This window comes from Balaenoptera acutorostrata, chromosome 6, assembly GCF_949987535.1.
Source record: "Balaenoptera acutorostrata chromosome 6, mBalAcu1.1, whole genome shotgun sequence".
NCBI classification, from domain to species: Eukaryota; Metazoa; Chordata; class Mammalia; order Artiodactyla; family Balaenopteridae; genus Balaenoptera; species Balaenoptera acutorostrata.
This window is the reverse complement of record NC_080069.1, coordinates 25223230-25245677: the sequence shown is the minus strand read 5'-3', so window position 1 is coordinate 25245677 and position 22448 is coordinate 25223230. Positions and strand designations below refer to the sequence as shown.

General features: G+C 40.6%; 1 pseudogene; it reads right to left on the bottom strand.

The window, feature by feature from the left end:
- Positions 1-18982, bottom strand: part of LOC130708343 (serine palmitoyltransferase 1-like) — a 55532-nt pseudogene extending 36550 nt beyond the window's left edge.
- Between the last annotated feature and the right edge of the window lie 3466 nt (positions 18983-22448).

The window sequence follows — 22448 nt, the reverse complement described above, 5'->3', positions numbered from 1 at the left end:
CCAGGGCAGGATGCCCCACACCAAACACAAGGCCTGGCCATGGCAGTCATCACAGGGGGTTCAGATCTGGGCTCCCTCATTGCCAGGTGTGAACCAGGGACAGGCCCAAAACTGCTCTGTGCCTCTCAGGTCCTTCCCCTGTCAAATGGTTAACAGTTCTACCTGCCTCAAAGGATTGTTAGGAGAACCGCAAGAGAATGCTTATAAAACACTCAGAACGATGTCTGGCATCAAAAAAGCAACATGCTGGTGTTTGTTCAATTAACTCAATATTTGTAGAATAAAAAAAAGTAATCTTTTAGAAGGAAAAAAGGTACGCTATCTGCTGATTAAGTTATCCAAATCCTGGATATTTAAGGACTATCTTATATTAAAGCCACTTGTTCAAGTTCCTATTTATCAGAATAAAAGGAGGTATTATGGCCTTCTTGATTGTTTTTCAGAGGAAAGACTATGAAATACCCAACTTTAGAACAGTTTAAAAACAACCAACTATATTTTCTCTTAAAATCTCCATATTTTTGTGTTACATACTTTTTTTAAATCCCTTGAGACTTGGACAATTTTCTTAAAAGTACAAATATCACCTATGTATTCATTAGAACATTAAAAACAGTGCTGAATGTTTTCCAGAATGTTTTCACATACGGTATCTTATGTGATTCTTACCAAAATGTTCTAAGTTGTGCAACTAAGATCATTCCCTGACTACACTGCGAAAACTACAATTCCATGACTGGTAGGAAGAAATGGCAGATCTAGGAATTTTATGACCAAATGCCCTTCCTACTAAAACATGCAGTCATGGTCCTACAACAGAGAGAAAATATTTTTTAAAATAAACAAATGAACAATTGTTTACTATTGGCTCTAGAACACAATTACATGCCACTATCTCTCACCATGAAACTATGCCACTAATTGTCTTTTGATTTGGTGTAAGACCAAAGAGTCAAGAAGGCATCATGTATGCAAAGCAGATCCTAGGCACAGGGATAAACCACATGTAAATGAGATCTGAATGCATTACAAACAAAACAATCAGAGAGGTTCAACAAGAGAAACCATCAAAGTGCACAGGGGCCCCATTAGCCTTAGAGGAAAGGAAGGCTCTACAACCTGATAAAATCACTTGACTGATTCTAAACTACACATTAAAACAATAAGATGAGAAGGTGGAAAACTTCGGATCCACACAGTCCTCACAAGACTATTTTAAGAACCTGCTGGGCCTTCAGGAGGCAGGAGAACATTTAGCCTCAGAAACTAGAAGAATTTTAATTCAACTGTCAATTTTCTTTTTCTGTGTTAATCATCTAGTATCATCTAATATGTTACTATGAAATAATAAACAGAAAATGTTTTAATAAGGAAATTTACTTTTCCAATAAGTGATTTTCATTCACTATCTGAAAAGTTGAGAAAAGAGCTAAAAGAGGGAGCATTTTCATCACTGAAAATAGATGCCTGAGTGATATTAGTACTTCCAGGAAAAGAAAAAGCCAAAATCAAAAGCAACCTTTTGGTGGGCCTGGGAAAGAGACCCTAGCCTCACATGTAAGCTACTAAAATGAGAGGAAAGGGAAGTTCACTTCTGCTTTAATGCTCAGTACAAAGGGCAAATGTACCCTAAATATTCAGAATACTTTAATTATAGAGGGTATTTTATTTTTTTTTATTTTTAAAATAAATTTATTTATTTATTTTTGGCTGCGTTGGGTCTTCGTTGTTGTGCGCAGGCTTTCTCTAGTTGTGGCGAGTGGGGGCTACTCTTTGTTGCAGAGCACAGGCTCTAGGCACGCGGGCTTCAGTAGTTGTGGTGCACGGGCTTCAGTAGTCATGGCACACAGGCTTAGTTGCTCCGTGGCATGTGGGATCTTCCTGGACCAGGGCTCGAACCTGTGTCCCCTGCATTAGCAGGCAGATTCTTAACCACTGCGCCACCAGGGAAGTCCCAAGGGTATTTTAGAGATTTAAAATATAGCCTTAGCTGACCTCAAGTAGCTTCTTGAACTTATCTAACACTGAAATTTCAAGGTAATTTAACACAACTACAGTAATTTAAGTGATTAGTTCCAGAATAAGGAAAAACACAGAAAATACCCTGTTGGAAAACCAAGTAAAAATACATACGATATACACATAAAGAAAGGAAAAAAGATGATAAGCAAGCATGGGCAACTGCTGAAAAGGAACAAAACAAGTTTACAGGAAGGACAATGTACTCAAAAAACAATACACATTACTCCAAGCTGTAGGTCTGGTGTCTTATTACAAAACCATCACACTGCCAATTAACCTTCAACCTTTGTCCAGATACCACAGTCTGTTTGAACCTTCAACTACATTAGGATAAGGATGACACAGTGACCAATAATGTAGTTCAGAGTAGCTAATACACAATTACGTGTTCATTATATTGACTCTGGTGGCCCATTCAGACGCTTGAACGATGAAATCCAATTTAAATTTAAAACGCACTTGAACAGCACACCACATGTATGTGGTATGCTACCATTTTTGTAAAACGGGGGGGAAAATGTATGGAAGTGGTTTGCACACACTAAAAAAAGCCTGGAAGAATGAACAAGAAACTACTGATAGCAGCTGGCTTTTTTGGGGGCGGAATGGCAGTGGGGAGAAGACTTCACTATCTCTTTAAATCTTTGAGGTTTATATCATGCATTGAATTATTCCATCAAGAAAATTAATTTAGGATGGATCAAGAGGGTTTTATGAAAAGTGAAATAAGTTGGAGAAAGATAAATAGCATATGATCTCACTAATATGTAGAATCTAAAAAACAAAACAAACAAAATAAAACAAAATGAAAACAGACTCATAGATACACAGAACAAAGGGGTGGTTGCCAGAGGGAAAGGGGATCAGGGGTGGGGAAAATTAGGTGTAGGGGATTAAGAGGTACAAAGCTCCAGTTATAAAATAAATAAGCAATGGTGATGTAACATACAGCATAAGGAATATGGCCAAAAATATTGTAATAACTTTGGGGACAGACAGTTACTAGACTTACCATGGTGATCATTTCATAATGCATGCATGTCAAATCACTATACAGTATACCTGAAACTAACGTAATATTGTATGTCAACTATATTTAAATTAAAAAATTTTTAAATCATTAATTTAACGACCCCCCCAAGTTTAGAGGCACACAGCATCCTATTACACATATTTCAGGTGATCCAAATGAAAAATTGACTGGGCAATTAAAACAACATATTTCCATAGCTCTGGGAAAACTGGTCTTGAAGATTTGAAACTTTTTTTCCACTAAATTTAGCAATAAATCTCTTATCGGTCTTCTCAGATTTAACTCCCGAGCAAGAGCCAAGGCCACACATGCAAATAAAATCTACTAGAAAGAGAGGCTTTCAAGAAAAAATTTCTTTACCCCGCAAGCAGATCATGGAAAGAAAGCCTTGTTGATCAGATTACAACAAACAACCCTGTAAAAAAAATGCCTTTTCTGGTTTTCTAATTCTTATGAAGGAAATAATACCCTACCAATAAAAAGCAGGCAAACAAATCATGTTTGCACTAGGCTAGAGGAAAGAGGGAGCCTCTGATCTGAGCTCTTTTAAGTCTTTGAGCTTGCCATTAATATTGCAAATCAGAATACTTATTTTCTAGTTTTAGGGCTGAAATTAATTAGCTATGTGACCATGAGGAAGTCACTTAACCTCTCTGAGCTTTCTATTCTTCTGACTAGCTGGGATGCTGGAATACAAGATTTTAAAGATCCTTTCCAGCTGTAGGATTCTTGGACACCAACTCCCATCATCTGTTTCCAATAAAAATAATTTAACCACTAAATTAGCTAAGGGATAAAGAAAGGTGCTCCCTTAAATAAAAACATCTTAACTGTTAAAGTGAAAACAACAAAGACCCAGAAATGAAAATAAGTAGAGAAGACAAAAGAGACTTCCCTGGCCCCATTGTCCCTACCCTCTGACATTTTGTAAACCAGAATGTTATTTCCAGTAATACACTCATTTGGAAAATTATTTAACAACATTTTTGAAATTTTCAGAAGCAAAGAACAATATACGTTTAATAAAAAACCACCATAAAAATTCCAGGGTCTTCTTTGATGACTCTGATTTAGGGAGTTCATAGTGTTTGAAATCACACTCTCATCCTAATATGTAGTTAGCCCATCTCCAGGTCATTCACACACAAGGAAATCAATGATCCTTTGTCTTCATTCCAGAAAGAAAAGGGCTACACAGTGTATGACCTGCCCCATCCCCCAAATCCGTTCTCACTTTCCTCCCGGCACGTGGTGGCCGCCCAGCTAGAGCAACTTTCCAGCCCCTCTGCTGGGAGACGTGACCTGGGTTATGTTCTCACCAACAGAATGTGGGCAGAATGATGAGCAACCCCACCCGCCCACCTGAACAGGTACCCATGCCCTGCACGCCTGCTCCCCCATACTCATCACCTGGCTTCGGCCACACAGACAAAGATGGTGCCCTCAGGCCTAGAGCAACGAGACAGGGAGAATCTGGGCTCCTGCACGACTACCAAGAGCAGAGCCACTCACAGCCGGACGCCTCCCCTTACAACTGTCATGCCCGGCAGAAACAGTTTCCTCACACCACTGTCTCCTGGGGCAAATGCAGCAAGAGCTCGGGCTTCGCCCTACTGAGACAGTGTGCCTTAGGTACCTATGGCTCTTCTCCACAGGGACAGTCAGCCCCAGACCAGTGCAGCTCCTACCAATGATCTCAAACACAAAATCTAGAAAGTTCGCCAGCTTATTACCACAACTCATTAAGGATACCTTTTCCAAGGAGTTCTGAAATCAAACTGAATCTTAATTCTTGAAAGCAGGAGTCTGAAAAATATGACAGAAAACATACCAAATGTGCCCTAAAATCCTCTAGGTCCACAAGTTCCCACACCACACTTCTTTAGAGATGCCAAAGCTGCCGCCTTCGTGAAAGTAAAAAAAAAAAAATTAGACTGTAATAATATATCTTCGACAGTTTAAAAATGACATTTCCTATTCTTTAACCCACATAGCTCCCCAGTACCCTGGCTTTCCCTTTCTTAGTACTAAGACCATTCTAACAGGATATAAAGAAAAGAGGGGTGGGAAGACTTAGGTATACGACTTAAAACATGGAAAAGTTATATTAGCTTGATCATTAAAACCTGGTTAACTCAATGCATTCGCACTTTCTGGCATTTGTGGGCATAGGTCTTTCCTCAAAAAATGTTTACTGGCCCACAATCCCAACCGGAGATGAAGCAATTTCCTAGATACATCTCCAACTATTACCTGGGTCTGGTTCATATAGTTCTCTGGTTGTCACCCAACACTAAGCCACATTAGGACACCCTTGCCTCCCTTTGTTGAAAACTAGGTTACAGCTCTGTCACTAAAGAATAAAGAGTAAGTACTTACACAGCCCTTTCTGATATTCTGCATTTGTCTCTTATTTTATGTCCAGATGCTTATGTCAGTCATGTTATCTGTCCACTTCAGCATATGTGCTACTTATCTTGAGCCTAGGGTTATCCAACAGTCCAAGAAAATTGAATGAGGCAAAGTTTATACATTCTTTTCCATTCACCACAATGTTATGGCTTGGAGGGCTGGGGAAAGAGACAAGAGTGGTATACTTCAGCAGTCATTCTTGTTACAGGACACACATTATCAGCTGTCCAGAAGAGGGAAGGCGACAGGACACCCAAGTGTTGCCATTCTACTCTGTTTGCACTCTAGCCTCCTCTCTCTCTTTTTATTCTTAAGAAGTAGAATTAGACAGTAGCATATTAAAAGTCAGACACTCGGTCATCAGCTCTACTCTTAATAGGTCGCCCCGCACTACTCAGATAAAGAAGTGAGCTAGAAGTCCACGGCGCCTAGATTACTGGCACACCGCTGCTTTAGCTCTAAAACTCACTTAAGAAAGAAGCTGCTAAATAAAGTACCTGGAATGAGACACACAGGGAGGAAACATAAAAAGATCAAGATCAAAGGTATGAAGAGGCAGAGCAAGCAACAATCTTACAGTTAAGTGGTTTAAAAATACATGTTACTAGGACGTCCCCGGTGGTCCAGTGGGTAAGACTCTGCGTTCGCGATGCAGCGGGCCTGGGTTTGATCCCTGGTGGGGAACTAGATCACGCATGCACGCTGCAACTAAGAAGTCTGCATGCAGCAACTAAGAAGTCCGCATGCAGCAACTAAGACCCGGCGTAGCCAAAATAAATAAATAAATAAAAATAAATAAATATTAAAAAAAATTACATGTTACCTACAGGAAGCCACCAAAATAAGAAGTAAGCGCTGTTCCCAATTTCTAAAGTTAATGCTGGAATACCATTTAAAAGGAATCCCCCTCATCCAAAAAGGGGGGAAAATAGAGTGGCCAGTTGCATAGGAGAAGCATGGATTGAGTTCAGCTGAGACAAGAGATGGGCTCTTGAGGAGACAACCTATTATGTCCTCTGCTGACAAATACTCTAGCTTTAAGTCATGCTTCAAAAACACTGGCCAAACTATGGGACATGAGCTATTAAAGGGTTGTGAGATCAATTCACTTAGTCACAGCCAGCCTATTTCACCTAAAGTAAACCATAAGAATAGGACGGAATGGAAATGCACCAACAGGGCCAGGGAAAGGACGGTGGCACGGAACTGTTCTACACACGCATTGCTCTGTGCACTGGGCTGCTCTGTAAAATGCACTGTGGTCAGAAAAGACGGGGGAACACCACTCTCACTGGTATGTTTTAACAGAACTGGTTTTCTATGAGAAAAATAACGAAAGATGCTGGGAAACCAGGGAAGGAAAAGAATGACTACTTGAAGTAAATTCACAAAAGCAGATGAACTCACACAAGACTCGGTGAAAAGAACATGGTTGTGGAGTCAGGCAGATCCCATCAGTATTATGGCTACTGACCACTTCAGAAACTCAGGGATGTTACCTGGCCTGCATAAGCCTCAATTACTTCATCTCTCAACTTGTCATTATAAGAGGTGTTCATTACATATTTTCTTCCTTTTTCCTATTGCTTCAAGAGCTTCTTCTCTTTCAAATAATCCACTGTTATTTAGTTTCCCACTTCCCAGGACTTCTTCAGTTTTGTAAGTCCTCCCTGATGTGGAGGTGTTGGCACCCACAAAAAGATGAAAAAACAAAATATCCACATAGACAAGTCTGTACTAACAGTTGCTGCTGTGAAAGTTGAAGCCATTCTACAAAAACTGTGACACACAGAGAAATCAAACTATCAGGAATAAGTACACCCAAAGCCCCTGACCAGAGTCGATAAGCTGCCAGCATGACGTAGGGATGCAGACACCTTGTTTCTGCCTAGCACATGGGGCAGGAAAGGAGAACAGTTTCCATGAGAAGTGGAAGGCTAACACCTGTGCCCCATGCAGGCTTGCAGCAGCAAGCCAGACAGGGCACTTAACACAGGAATACTGGAGCTGAAGACACTTCAAAGTTGCTCACAGAGGCAAATAAAACCGATACAGAAAGACGTCTCCACAGCAAGGCTTCAGAAGAGTCAAAGGAGGGAAAATAAAACCCTTCCCAGCCAAAACCCACAACCACACTATTAGTGAGAGTCAGTAATTACATAAGTGAACTTAGAAATAGGACAATGGTGCTTTACCAGAAAGAAACAAATACTACAGACCCCCATTAACAACAGGTTTGGCACTTGAGGGAGAACAGACAACCGGACGAATGAAAGAATCCAGAACTCAAGAAAACTGTGTATACAGGAACACCTCAGAGATACTGCGGGGTCAGTTCCAGACCACCGCAATGAAGCAAGTATAGCAATCAAGAGAACCACATGAATTTTTTGGTTTCCCAGTGCATGTAAAAGTTATGTTTACTCCATACTGTAGTCTATTAAGTGTACAGCAGCATTATGTCTAAAAAACAATGTACACACCTATGTTTACTCCATACTGTAGTCTATTAAGTGTACAGCAGCATTATGTCTCAAAAACAATGTACACACCTTAATTAAAAAATAATGTATTGGGACTTCCCTGGTGGTGTAGTGGTTAAGAATGCACCTGCCAATGAAGAGGACACAGGTTTGATCCCTGGTCGGGGAAGATCCCACATGCCACAGAACAACTAAGCCCGTGCTCCACAATTACTGAGCCTGCGCTCTAGAGGCTTCGAGCCACAACTACTGAGCCCACGCACCGCAACTACTGAAGCTGCACGCTCTAGGGCCCGTGTGCTGCAACTACTGAGCCCACATGCTGCAACTACTGAAGCCTGTGCGCCTAGAGCCCTCAACAAGAGCAGCCACCACAGCAAGAAGCTTGTGCACCACAACGAAGAGTAGTCCCTGCTTGCCACAACTAGAGAAAGCCCGCGTGCACCATCGAAGGCCCAACGCAGCCAAAAATAAATAAATAAATAATAATTTATTGCATTGGGAGTGGCCAAGATGGCAGACTAGGAAGACCCTGAGCTCACCTCCTCCCATGGGCACACCAAAATTACAATTATTTACAGAGCAGCTATCAATGAGAATGACCTGAAGACTAGCAGACAAGATCTTCCACAACTAAAGATATAAAGAAGGAATCACAATGAGATGGGTAGGCGAGGTGCAGACATGGTATAGTCAAGACCGACACCCGCAGGTAGGTGATCCACAAACGGGAGAATAATTACACTTGCAGAAGCCCTTCCCAAGGAGTGAGGGGTCTGAGCCCGACAAGAGCTTCCCCAGCCTGGATGTCCTGCACCAGGAAGATGAACCCCCAGAACATTTGCGTTTTTTAAAAAAATTTATTATTTATTTACTTATTTTATTTATTTTTTGGCTGCACCGGGTCTTAGTTGAGGCATGCAGGATCTTCATTGAGGCATGCGGGATTTTTCGTTGTGGCACGTGGGCTTCTCTCTAGTTGTGGTGTGCAGGTTTTCTCTTCTCTAGTTGTGGCGTGCAGGCTCTGGGGTGTGTGGGCTCTGTAGTTGTGGCGCAGGGGTTCCAGAGCGCGTGGGCTCTGTAGTTGGCAGCACGTGGGCTCTCTGGTTGAGGCACATGGGCTCGGTGTAGTTGTGGTGCATGGGCTTAGTTGCAACACTGCATGGGGGATCTTAGTTCCCTGACCAGAGATTGAACCCGGGTCCCCTGCACTGTAAGGTGGATTCGTACTGGACCACCAGGGAAGTCCCAAACATTTGGTTTTGAAGGTCAGTGGAGCTTCCTCTAGGGAGAGCCAGAGTGCTGTGGGAAACAGAGACTGCACACAAAATCTCAAACACTCCAGGACCCAGGGCAGAAGAAGTAATATGAAAGGAGCTACTATGAACTACTTCTATGAACTACTTCATGCACTACTTCTATGAACTACTTCATGCCAATGCATTTGAAAACAAAAGAAGAAATGAACAATTACTAAATGGCAGTAACAAAAACTTACTCAAAAAGGAAATATGAACAGCTTTAAAAACTCACTGAAGACATTAAATTCATGATTAAAAATCTATGCTCAACAGAACAAACACAAATAATGTTGCCCGGAAAACTGTAAGACTAATATACGTCTGATACCAAAGCTGGGCCAGCACAGTAAGGGAAAAGAAAAAGACTAAACTCATTTTTCAATACTGATGCTAAAAATACCAAATATTAGCCAAAAAAAAAAAAAATCCAACAATTAATAAAAATTAACCAAATAGTCACGCTTAAATAGGGTTTATCACTGAGTTGTAAGAGTTCTTTTTATATATTTAATATTTTGGATACTAGCCCCTTAACAAATATATGACTTGAAAATATTTTCTTCCATTTTGTGGGGTTTTGTATCATTTCTCTAGTAGTGGACTTTGAAGCACAAATGTTTTTAATTTTAATGAAGTCCAGTTTGTCTATTTCTTCTTTTGCTGCTTGTGCTTTTGTGTCATATCTAAAAATCTCTGGCCAATCCAAGATTATGAAGATTTACTCTTTTGTTTTCTTTCTTCTAAACTAAGAACTTATAGTTTTTGCTCTTAAATTTAAGCCCATGATTAATTTTGAGCTAATTTTTACACATGGTGTGAGGTCAGGGTCCATCATCATTCTTTTACATGTGTATATCCCGTTGTCCCATCACAATCTGTTAAAAAGAGTATTCTTTCCCTACTGAATTGTCTCAGCATTCTGTTGAAAATCAATGGACCATAATTTAAGGTTGTCCACACATTTTTAAGAGTAAGACACTGAAATGCTAATTGCAAGCACTGTGTAAATGGGCTTGGCTTCTTTGTAAATGGTGGGCTTCACTCTATGATAATGAGACACAGACTTGTTTATTCATCTGTGGAGACCCCAAACTCAAAATTTTCTATTTTTATTCTCTTGACTTGGAGTTTCACCAGAGAGGAATCCTCCAGTGAGGTGTATATGAGGAGATAAATCTGGTTGCCAACGTTCTGAAAGCTGAGTTGGAGGAAACGGGATTAGCATCCCATTATTCACTATATACTTGCTTTCTGTTCTAGAATGGCACCCGCCTCCTCACACATTCTTAGGACTTTCAATTGATATTTAGCCTTTCCGGAGAGTAAATCTCCCATCTTTCTGCAAGTCTACAGAGCTGAGATCTGGGGTGAGGATGAGTGGCATGGTTGCTTGCAATTTTTCTCATAAAAATTTATGTATATGCTTAATTAATGTAAAAAACATCGATCAGTACAATTTAATATAGCAATGGATTAGAGGAGAAAAGTCACAACCATCTCAATAAATAAAAAAAAAAAATTAATAAAATTTAACACTGACTTTAAAACTAACAAAAAGTTCCCTTAGCAAACTAGGAAGAGAAAGGAAGGCCTATAACACCATACAGGTTATCCCTTAAAAGCCATCCGGAACAAGATACAGAGGCCCTTGTTACCACTCCTATTCAACACTGCATGGTAGGTATCCTAGCCAATGCAATAACACAGAAACAAGAAGAAAATGATGCCTCATGACAGAAGTGAAAACTCTTTGGAACCCAGAGACGAAGCTATTAAAAGATATGCAATGTTAATTTCCTGGTTGTGATACTGTACTATAGTTAAGCAAGATGTTACCATTGGGGGAAACTGATGAAGGGTATATGAAATCTCTCTGTATTATTTCTTACAACTGCATGTGAATCTACTATTATTTCCAAATAAAAAGTAGGAAAAAAAAAGGTAAGCAAAATCTTTATGAAGAACGTTATGTAACTTCTCTCAGAGACATAAAAGACCTAAGTATACAAGTGACACACAAGGTACGTGGTGAAGAGATTCAGTATTAGCAATATACCAATTCTCTCCAAATTAATCCATAAATTCAATGCATTACTAGTCACAAACCCAAACCCATTTTCTGGTCAAATCTGAGCAGCTAAACCTAAACTCATAGTGAAGAGTCAAGGATAGCCTAGACAATTGTGAAGAACAAGGAGGTGAAGGACTCACTCTAGTCAAGGCCTATTATTAAGCTGTGGTATAAGCGAGGTTCTGGCACAGGGAGAGATAAATATACCAAAAGAATAGAAATAAAGCCAGAAACAGATCCTTTATAAGGGAACTTGACATATGAAAGAAGGGAAATTTCCAATCAGTAGGTAAAAAATGGACTATTCAACTAATAATGTTGGGACAACTACCTGTCATATGGAAAACAGGCAAATTAGACCTTTGTGGTAGGAAGGATTTTATAACCATAACATTAATGATTGGTTAAGTCTGATTTCAGGACAAGTAAAACTTTCATGAGACCAAAGAAATTCGCGAAAGTGAAGAATACAAGCCTCTCTCACATCAGACCAGAAGTAGAAGGACATACTCAGGAGACTATCCTACATCATATTTTTAAATAGAATACTAAACACTTTCATGGCAACAGGCATGCTGTGGCAAAAGTATAAATATAAGCAAAGGAAAAACATCTACCAACTTCAAGATGGTGGTTATCTTGCCTGGGAGGCAAGAGTAAGTGATAGATGGGAAGGGATTTCTTTAGTGATACACTTGACCCCTGAACAACATGGGTTTGAACTGTGCAGGTCCACTTATACACAGATTTTTTCAACAGTAGATACTACTGTACTACATGATCCACAGTTGCTTGAATCCATGGATGTAGAACCACATATCTGGAGGAACTGGGTATCTGGAGGGCTGACTCTAATTTATATGCAGGTTTTTGACTGCCCAGAGGGTCAGGGCCCCTAACCCCCATACTGTTCAAGGGTCAACTGCATTTCTAATGTTTTATTTCTTTTAAAAAATAGATTTAAAGTAAAGAGAGCAAAATGTTAATACCTATTACTTCTGGGTGGTAGATACATATGTGCCTGATATTTTCTGTATACTTAAATTTAAGAAATAAAAATAAAAATAAATAAAACATTGGAAGCCAGGAGGTAGGTAGCATAAGTGAGCTGAAGTTTCATAATTCATATAGTGAAAGTCAACAGGCACTGCCTATCATTAATCAATCAAGAAACAGTAGTGTAAGCATACTGTTAATATCTAGCTATGAAGGTAACCTTCAACAGATCTAAAATCAGAAACAATCCAGGTGGGAAAAGTAGGAATGCTGTTTTTCATTTTAACTGTCTTCCCATTTGAAATATTACATGTGTGTATTACTTTAAAAAAATATATATATATATTTTTTTAAAAAGGGACAAACTCAGAAACCCAAATTGGAGACTATTAAAAAGCAGTTTCTGATCTCCAGAAATTTCTAAAAATCTTATTTCAGTTAAAAAAGGAATACTATATAAACCACTGTATACTTTGTTGAGTTTACCTACAGGAAACCAAATATAAGCCCTTGACTAGCAAAAACAATTTACCCTGAAACGATGTTGTAGTTGAGAGCAGGATGGTCTTTTGAGACAGGAGGAACAAGAGGTTCTGGTTGCCACTCTTCAATCAATTCTTCCTTTTCCTACAGGAGAAAAGCAGTTAAAATACAGTGCAGTGCTAATTACTGGACAGCAATTCTAGCGGTATCTAAGCTGTTTGTTGTAATGGAACCATCATAATGAACACACTGCTAGACACACACGTCCAGCTGCTGTGCCTGGAAATGACACAGAATCACTATTGAGTTTTGTGCTCTTAACCCCTCACCTCTTTCCTTATCTCAGGCTAAAGGCTCTTTTTCCATGAAGCTTTGTGGCTGACTGGAAATTTCTTAAAAACTGTATTTCTATGTTCAGGATTCTTCACTGTGGGAAGTAGGAAGTATAACTGCTACTGATGATAAAACAAAAAGTCTGTAACACAAAGGTGAGAGGCATGACTGCAGGTAAGGGAGCTCAGCCTCTACTGCAAGATATGACAGACAGCCATGCCTTAAGTTCTTACAGGCATGACTGTCACAGGAAGGGATCAACTAGACTACAAAGCACTGTTTCTACAAGCCATTGGCAAGGATTCAGAAGTAACTGAAATATACCAAAAGACTCTCTTATAATTATTGTAATAGGATTTAGTTGTTTGGAAATTTCTCATAAAAAACCACTTTACTCTTTTTACCTGTTATTTCATGCATTCCAAGTATTTTGACTATTTTGAGTTTCTTGTCCTTCCTTGAACTAGAAAAAATGTAATTTTGAAAATGTAGTCTGGATGTACAGGATGAGATGAGGCACCTGATGAACATGACAGCCACAGTAATTCTTGCCTTACATAGGCCCACTCTCAATACTTCTATTTTCACACTCCTGTTAAATGCTTCTGTGCACTTTTCTCCTAATAGGCAATTCTAGGGCATGGCTAGGAGCATATTCACCTGATGCTCAGGCACTCAAAAATGCTGGCTGAATAAATCAGCCAATAAATTCCTCATCTATTTCTGCCAATGACTGCACAGAACAGCAGCCTGAACAAGCCTGAAGTATGTATCATGCATACTGTCCACTTGCTACCACAGAGACAGATTTGAGAATCAACTCAAGATTGCCTGGTATTCAAGAGTCTCTGCAGGGGACTTCCTTGGTGGTGCAGTGGTTAAGAATCTGCTTGCCAATGCAGGGGATATCGGTTCAAGCCCTGGTCCGGGAAGATTCCACATGCTGCAGAGCAACTAAGCCCGTGCACCACAACTACTGAGGCTGTACCCTATAGCGCGTGAGCCACAGCTACTGAGCCTGCCTGCCACAACTACTGAAGCCCGCACACCTAGAGCCCGTGCTCCGCAACAACGGAAGCCACCATAATGAGAAGCCTGCGCACCTCAACGAAGAGTAGCCCCCGCTCGCTGCAACTAGAGCAAGCCCACGCACAGCAACGAAGACCCAACGCAGCCAAAAATAAAATAAATAAATTAATTAATAATAAAAAAAGAGACTCTGCAGACCTATAAAACTGAGAAGGGCATTTCTTCTTTGCTGCCATAAGTTAAGCTTTAGAAACACTCATATAGTTTTTTTTTTCTTCCACAGCTTTTAGGGTAAGATGTCAGTGATTACTGAATCTTGCTCTAGGTAAGTTCTGCTTTTAGAGGGTTATCCTAAAATTATGTTTCAGTATCCTTCTTTTAAAATGCATATTTGTGTGGACTGACTTGTTTAAACTTAAACTAAGAATATTAGCAATGATCAACCCCTTAAAAAGCTGGGCTAGAAATCTATTCCATGGCCTCACGGTCATTCACGTGGAGTTCCTGAATACCAAGGGAAAAGAGCAGCGACAGGGCTTCTGGCCCGGAGAGCCCGATCCTGCTGCGACACCATCAGAGGTGTGTCCTATGGCACACTCGCCTCACACGGTATTCATAAAACACAGGCGGGGCTGCGGATCTACGGTCAAGTTTAGGGCAGTTCTCCAAACAGCAGTTCAGATAGCCACTGTCATATTAAAGGTTACAAGAAATCATGCAATGAGACACCTCTTTAGTCTTCTTTACCCAGGTTTCCAAAACTTATTTGCCCTAAGAACCATCTGCTGCATATCCCTTATCCCCTAGGGGGGATACTGCCTGACCATCTCATGACAAATATGAATGATCAGGACAGCAGGGGCAGCCAGTGAAACCAGGGAAACAACTGCCACATTGCTGTAATTCCATTCCACTTGCACTTCCTTCTGTGAATGCTCCAGAAAAGAGCTGTGCTCCATCATTGTGCCGCACTCAATGCTGCCTTGTGAACCAAAGTTTCAGGCATTTTTGTGGGAAAACATCTCTCACCGTCTCTGTATCCCTAAGTAGTATTCTGGCACACTGCTACAGAGGCTGGATAAGGAAACAATCCAAGCTACAGAAACCACACTGCAGTCAAAACTGCTCTTCCTCTCACACCTGGGGCACAGTTACTAAGCGTTCCTACCTGCGTGAGAAGGTAGGGGATGCCACAAACCCCTTGGTCCCTCATACTAACAGACTCGAAGTGGGCAGGACTGCAAGTCTTCTCGACACTTCTGCTTCCTAAGGTTTGCCTAGCTTGGGCTCGAGCTGGGTCCCTTACCATACAGAACACATCAAAATTTGATTTGGGGTGGGAAGGTGGAGAGCAGTGGGATGGGGAGGATTCTTTCTAACTCTGAATTTCCTTTATAAAGACTACAGGGAAAACTTTCATTCAGGCTTCAGGAATAGTGGTGCTTTTCCCGAGCAACTCATGTAATCTTTCTTGTATACGGACATTTGAAATGCAGCATGCATCCATGCTTCCCATCCAGCATCTAGTATGTTCCCAGGCTGCTGTTTACTCCTAGCAAAGTATAAAGGCCTGTAACATGGTACTCCTTTGTGTATTCACTTTATCCCTGGCTTCCCCGTATTTTGCTTACCCTGATTTCCTTACATTCCAGAAAATCTTTTAACATTTATAGTTGAGCCACCACAAGTCCTTTTTCGAAAGATGTAGCAACTATAATCATACACCAAATAATAAAATAGAGATTTAACTTCTTACCTTGACTGTAAGATCAGATCGTTCTTGTAACTTGTAAGTTTTAGAGAAAAGAAGTCTGATTATCCAGAGTATTAAAATTCCTTCCAAAATAAGATAATAAGCAGGAGCCTAGGAGTCAGTCAAAAACAGAAGCAAAACAAGAAGTGAAATAAACATTTCCAAAACCTGCACATAAAATTTAATTCACTTGCACATACTGCTCCCATGACCTTTAACCTATTTATTACTTCTTAAAATTTACTTTCAAAGCGCACTTCATTTCTACTCATTCCTTTTCCCATTTCTAACAGAAGGCAATTTCTCCTACATGAAAAATCTCTAAAACTGCAGCGTTAGGAATAAAAACATCTTTAGGAATAAAATTAAGTTTTAAAATTAAATCTGACACAGAATTCCAATAGTCAAACAATATCAACTATCAGATCCTTCAGGTAATTTATATTTTTACTGGTGGGAAATGACTGTAACAAACATTTCACAGCTTCACAAGCCTTCTACAACCCCCACATACCATGGATAAATTGAGAATTATTTGGACACCAGTTTCCATAATTCTCAAAGACTTTTGCACAACTTACTATATTTCCTGTATCCCCAATAGGCCTCTTTAAATTCTCCTTGGAACGTGGCAGAGAAAAAAAGACTTTATAAGTGCTTAAAGAAATAGCAGGTCTCTTTTCTACCACAGTTCCCCGAAAGTATGTAGTGTGTTCCATGTCAACATCCACAAAGGTACTTTAATGACATTATCCACATCAGGTCTTCTTTTCAACTGAACATTTCCAGGATAAAAGCCAGGCTGACTTCTATGTCTTACACAACTAGATACAGTAAGTGCATATAAAAGATTCCAGGTATCAACTAAACCTCCATAAGTCAGTTATCGGGTGCTACATTCCAATAGGTTGTCATTGAAAAGTCATTTAAAAGAGGTATTTATGCAAGAGGGAAGAGATATGTACATGTACAGCTGATTCACTTTGTTATAAAGCAGAAACTAACACACCATTGTAAAGCAATTATACTCCAATAAAGATGTTAAAAAAAAAGAGGTATTTAGAAACGTAAATACAAATTATTTTCAAACATTAGACAAAAAAAAAGCAATGATGATTCACAATAGTTAAAAAAGTTCAGAAGCGGGGACCAGGGAAACTGCTGACTATTTCATAAATAAACTTTCAGGTCATTGGACAAATAACTTTAAAACTACATACATGTTACATATGTATGGGTACACAGCAAGACTCCTCAAATTCTGCATACACTGTGCACAGAAATTAGAAGCAAAACCAGAAATCTAAGACTATTTTTAAAATTTGCTGATCCCTCCTGACTATAATTCATTTAAGAATGAGGACTCGACTAAAAAAATCCTTTTGGTTTTATCAATAATTGGATTATAGTTGACAAACATAAGTCCAAGTCACTAAACATTCCACTCCACAAAGAAATCCTAAGAAAAGTTGAAATGTCTACTGAATTAATAAAAATCACAAATGTGGCTTCTTTTCTTCCCTAGGAAATGTTACATCAAGGAGACCTTCTCTCAAGTCTCACTCATGGTCAATATCAGGGTGTGAGAAGTTACATAGTCAAAGGGCAGTCTTCAAAAAGGCAGCAACAACATATAGTAGAAATTATTCATTTCTAAGAAAGAAATCTTAGATTTTAGTGGTTCTTCTTAGTCACTATAATCTACCTAAGGTTGGACATCACCTAAGCTCTATTTGCTCTCCTAACTGTTTTTTTTCAAAAAGTCCTGATGGGTTTTGCAATAATACATCTTGCATCATCACCCTTACCAGTAAACGCTATATTAAGTTTTAAGAAAATTATCAAAAGAAAACAGATTCACTTTAAGTGAATGTAAGCTCTGTAAGCACAGGGACTTCTACCTGTTCCCTCATTGCACTATTCCTAGCATCTAGATCTCTGCTGTCCAATACTGTAGTCACTAGCATCATTCAACTATTTCAATACACATCTAAATTAAATTAAATGAAAAATTCAGCCCCTCAGTTGCACTAGCCACGTTTCAAGTGCTTAACAGCCATATGTGGTTAGTGGGCTACTGTACTGAACAGCTCAGAGAACACGCAGAAAGTTCCATTGCACAGTGCATGGAAACTCACTAAATGTCAAATGAATGAACATTCTCCAAGACTGACATTTAAATTTCATATTATTTTACCTACTTGAAACAGCTGGCCTTTCAAAAAAGCTCCGAACTGGTCTTTCTTTAAATTTTTACTAAAATAATTTTATCTTTACGAGACAGAAGATGGGACGTAGGCGGGAAGAATGACAAACTATTTCACATACCTAAATCATTCGGCTTCCTTTCTAACCCCACGTCCCAACAAAAACAAAGTCCAACTTATTACAATTCTTTCCTCTATTCCCTGCTCCACAGTTCCGAGAACCTGTCTTCCCTGGGACCTCTCCAGACTGAGATTTTCCACTCTACTTTCATCACTCCGTTTTACCATCAGTCCCAACTCTTGTTTTTGACTAGCCTCTCTCCTGTATCCGGGCAGGACCTGGAGAGGGCTCCGGGCTCGCAGCAGCGCAATACGAGACCCCCGGCTCCGGCTCCCGCCCGTGCCTCCCTACATTCCGCCACTGGGAAATGGGTGCGCCTATGAGCCTTTCCAGCGAGGGACGCCGGGGGTCCGGGCGTAACCGGGCCAGGCCTGCCCAGGCCTCAGACCAAAAATCCACACAAAACGTCCCACCTCCCCAGGGCTGGGTGTGGTCGTGGACCCCTGGGGCCGCCAAGCTCACCTCGTAGAGCGCCTGGACCATCTCCACCAGCACCCACTGCTCCGCCACCGTCGCCATAGTTAGCCGCCAGGGTTTCCTTCCGGCAGGCGGGCCGCAGGCACGTCAGATATTGCGCGGCGCGGTCCAGTGACGTCTACACGCCCGGAAGGCGGGGCTGCCGTGAGTTGGGCCCCGCCTTCTCGCGCCTGCGTACTGGGCGGCCGGTGGCTGCGCTGGCTGAGGAAAGTTTCGGGGTGGAAGGTCAACTTGAGGTCTCGCTTGGGTGCGGGGAGGGGTGGGAAGCGGCAGGCTGGTCCCCGCAGCAGGTGTTCACAACGTGGCCCTTATGTGCCAGACCCCGTGCTAGGCTCTCAGGATGGAGAGATTTTAATGAATGGTCCTCGCGCTTGTTAGGCAGTTGGGTGCAGGGAGTTATTAATGCAATCGCAAACATATTCTTTACTTTTAAATTACATAAGTAATGCAGGAATGCATTATCGTAAAAAAAAATAGACAACTCTTATATAGCACTTACTGTGTATAAAGCCTAGCCTAAGGATTTGCAGGTGTTAAGCCATATAGGAGTTTGGTGTGGAACCTTCAAGAGCCTCTGTATCCCAACGTGGTGTGCACACACACTTCGGTTGGAATTCTTCAATATAACCGGGAGCATAGGGACAATACTGTTCTACAATTGCTTTTCTTCCATTCTTTTTTTGGCTATAAATCTTGTGTTTTTAATCAACGAAGAAGCCTATTGATTGGAATAATTTGTTATGTGTATTTCTCTTTCCGTTTTATTTAAACATTTTCCTATTGGTGAACACTTAGGTTTTTTCTACTTTTTCACCTGTTACAAACAATGCTACAGTAAACATTGATGTGCCCTATTGTCTTTCTGTGCGTGTTGGGGTATATCTGACAAGTTTCCTCAGAGTCGAATTTTACTCAATATGCACGCTAATGTCGATAAATACTGCCATACTGCTCTCCAGAATGGCTCAACCAATTTTAAATGTTTGAAAGTGTATTCACACTCTATCTCATGATGGATATTATCAATCTTTTAAAATTTTTGGCCAATTTAATTTAATGGAGATAAAATGTCTCCACTGAATTTTACTTTCCATGCTGCTGGAAAGTAAAATTATTCATGGTTATTCTTATATGTTTATTGACATTTGTAGTCCGTTTGTGAATCATCAATTCATATTCTTTGCCCAGTTTTCTATTAGTTATTTTTCACTTTCTAATGGATGTATGGAAGTTCTTTATGCATTCTGAATATCTTATATTTTCCTATTTCATATGTGACAATTATTTTTGCCCAATTTCTGTCTAGTTGTTTACATTGTCTTTTGTCATACCTATATTTTAATTTTTATGTAATGTGTCAGTCTGTTCCTTTATTGCCTGTGGGTTTGTATCTTGCTTAGAAAGACCATCTTCACCACACTTAGGTTTTCCTCCCATGCTTCAGTTTGTTGTTCATAGTTAGCTCTTTAATTATTCTGGAAATTATATTTTTGTATGATGAGAGGTATGGGCCTTTATTTTTTCCTAAAGGAATAACCATTTTTCTCAGTGCCATTTATCTGAGTAATCCTGATTTTCCCAAATTCTGTGAAATGGCACCAGCACTATGCACTGCACATGAAGTTGCCACTATGTACCCGATGATGTTGGTGCCCTGGGATCCAGTACCACGCTTGCGCACGCTGCCTCGCCCAGGTGCATTCACTCCCAACAGCCAGCTCCTGCAATTTTCAGAGGCCTACCTTCAGGCTGCCAGAACCCATGTTTCCTACTCTCATGGAGAACTGGAAGGATCTGAGAACATGTTTTCTCAGGCAGCCCTTTACTGGGTGGGTGACTGATGGTTGCTGGGGTGTAAAATATTGGAGCTTCCTGGCCGCACAGAGCAAGACGATTCGAAGGGGTGAACCTCACCATCTCCTCTAGATTGAGTCAAGGGTACTGTGTGCAAATTCTTTGACACACCCATCAAGAGGTAGAGTCTATGTTCTCTTTGCTTGAATCTGGGTGTACCTTGTGACAACTTCTACAGTAGATTGCTGCTGCCATGTGGAGAGATCATGTGGGTACCTCATACACAGGAAAAGAGATGGCGAAGTGACCCCACCTGCTCCAGCCCCCTGCTGTTTGAGTCTTACCAGTCCAGGTGCCAGACACGTAAGGGAAGTTGCCTTCAAGATGACCCTGGCTCTAATCACCCTCTGGTTCAACCACCTGAGAGACTTTGAGTGAAAAATGTCTAGCTAAGCTCAGACAACCCCAAAATTTGTGAGCAAGACAAATGATTGTTATTGTCCTAAGCCACTGCTTTGGGATTGGTTGCTATGTAGAAGTTATCTGCTACAATAGATCACTGGAATGGGTACCCTGTGGAACCTTGCAGGCTTTTGCACTCTTGCATGGTCCCTGTATTATTTTCCTAAGGTTGCCATAACAAATTATCAGAAACTGGGTGGCTTGAAACAACAAAAATTTATTCTCTCACAGTTCTGGAGGCCAGAAGTCCAAAATCAAGTTGTCGACAGGGCTGCACTCCCTCCAAAGACTCTGGGGAATAATCCTTCCTTGTCTCTTCCAGCTTCTGGTGGCTCCTGGCATTCTTTCGCTTGTGACTGCACAACTACAATCTCTGCCTCTGTATTCACATGATCTTCTCTGTCCTATATGTGTCTCTTTACACACACTTGTCATTGGATTTAGGACCCATCCTGATAATCCAGGCTGATGTCATCTCAAGAGCCTTAATTTAATTATATCTGCAAAGAAACTTTTTCCAAATAAGACCATATTCACAGGTTCCAGAGATTATGACATGGACATGTACTTTGGGGGCCCACCATTCATCTCAGCTACAGTCCAATCTCTGGCCCACAATTCACATCTGTCCCACATGCAAAATACATTTGCTCCGTTCCAACATTTCCACAAGTTTCAACCCTCATCTAAATCAGTTCAAAAAGTCCAAAATCTCATCATCTAAGTCATCTAAATCAGATATGAATGAATCTCTAGGTATAACCCATCCAACGACAAAATTCTCCATCTATTGACCTGTAAAGCCAGAAGATCACATACAAAATACAAGGGTGGGACAGGAATAGGATAGACATTTCCATTCCAAAAGGGAGAAAATGCAAGGAATAAAGGAGTCTTCAGTCCCAAGAAAGTTAGCAATCCAGCAGGGCCAGTTTCATTTTGTTTCAAGACCAGAGAATAATTCTCTGTGTTATGAAGCTACATCATCTGGGCACACAGCTCCATAGGCCTCTGCACCTATGGTAGATTGGTAGGTCTCTGCTCCTACACCTCCAGCTTCTACCTCTTGAGTCCATGGCTCTGCCCTTATAGTAATTCTTCGTTTTTCTTGAAGGGGAGCATATGCTTATAGCTAAGAAGCTTTAACAGTCCTTTAGAACTCTGGAAATTCAACAGAATTCTGGAAATTCAACAGCACTCTTTCACTTTGTCCTGTCTCTGTCCCTTCAGGCCAAGCTGACCGTGTTTCTGCTGATACAACATTCTCAGAAACCTTGTGGGTCTCCCATGTACGTCATGAGACTGTGCCATAAACAGAGAGTCCTCCAGAGATCTTGTCTGAATAACCCCGTCTCTACTTCTGGCTCTGCTGAGATGATTGAGTGGATCCATGAGTCACATAGTTAATCTCTTTACAAAAAGTTTGTCCAGCTGCATCCTTGGCCCTCTCTCCAGAGCATACTTTCCCAAC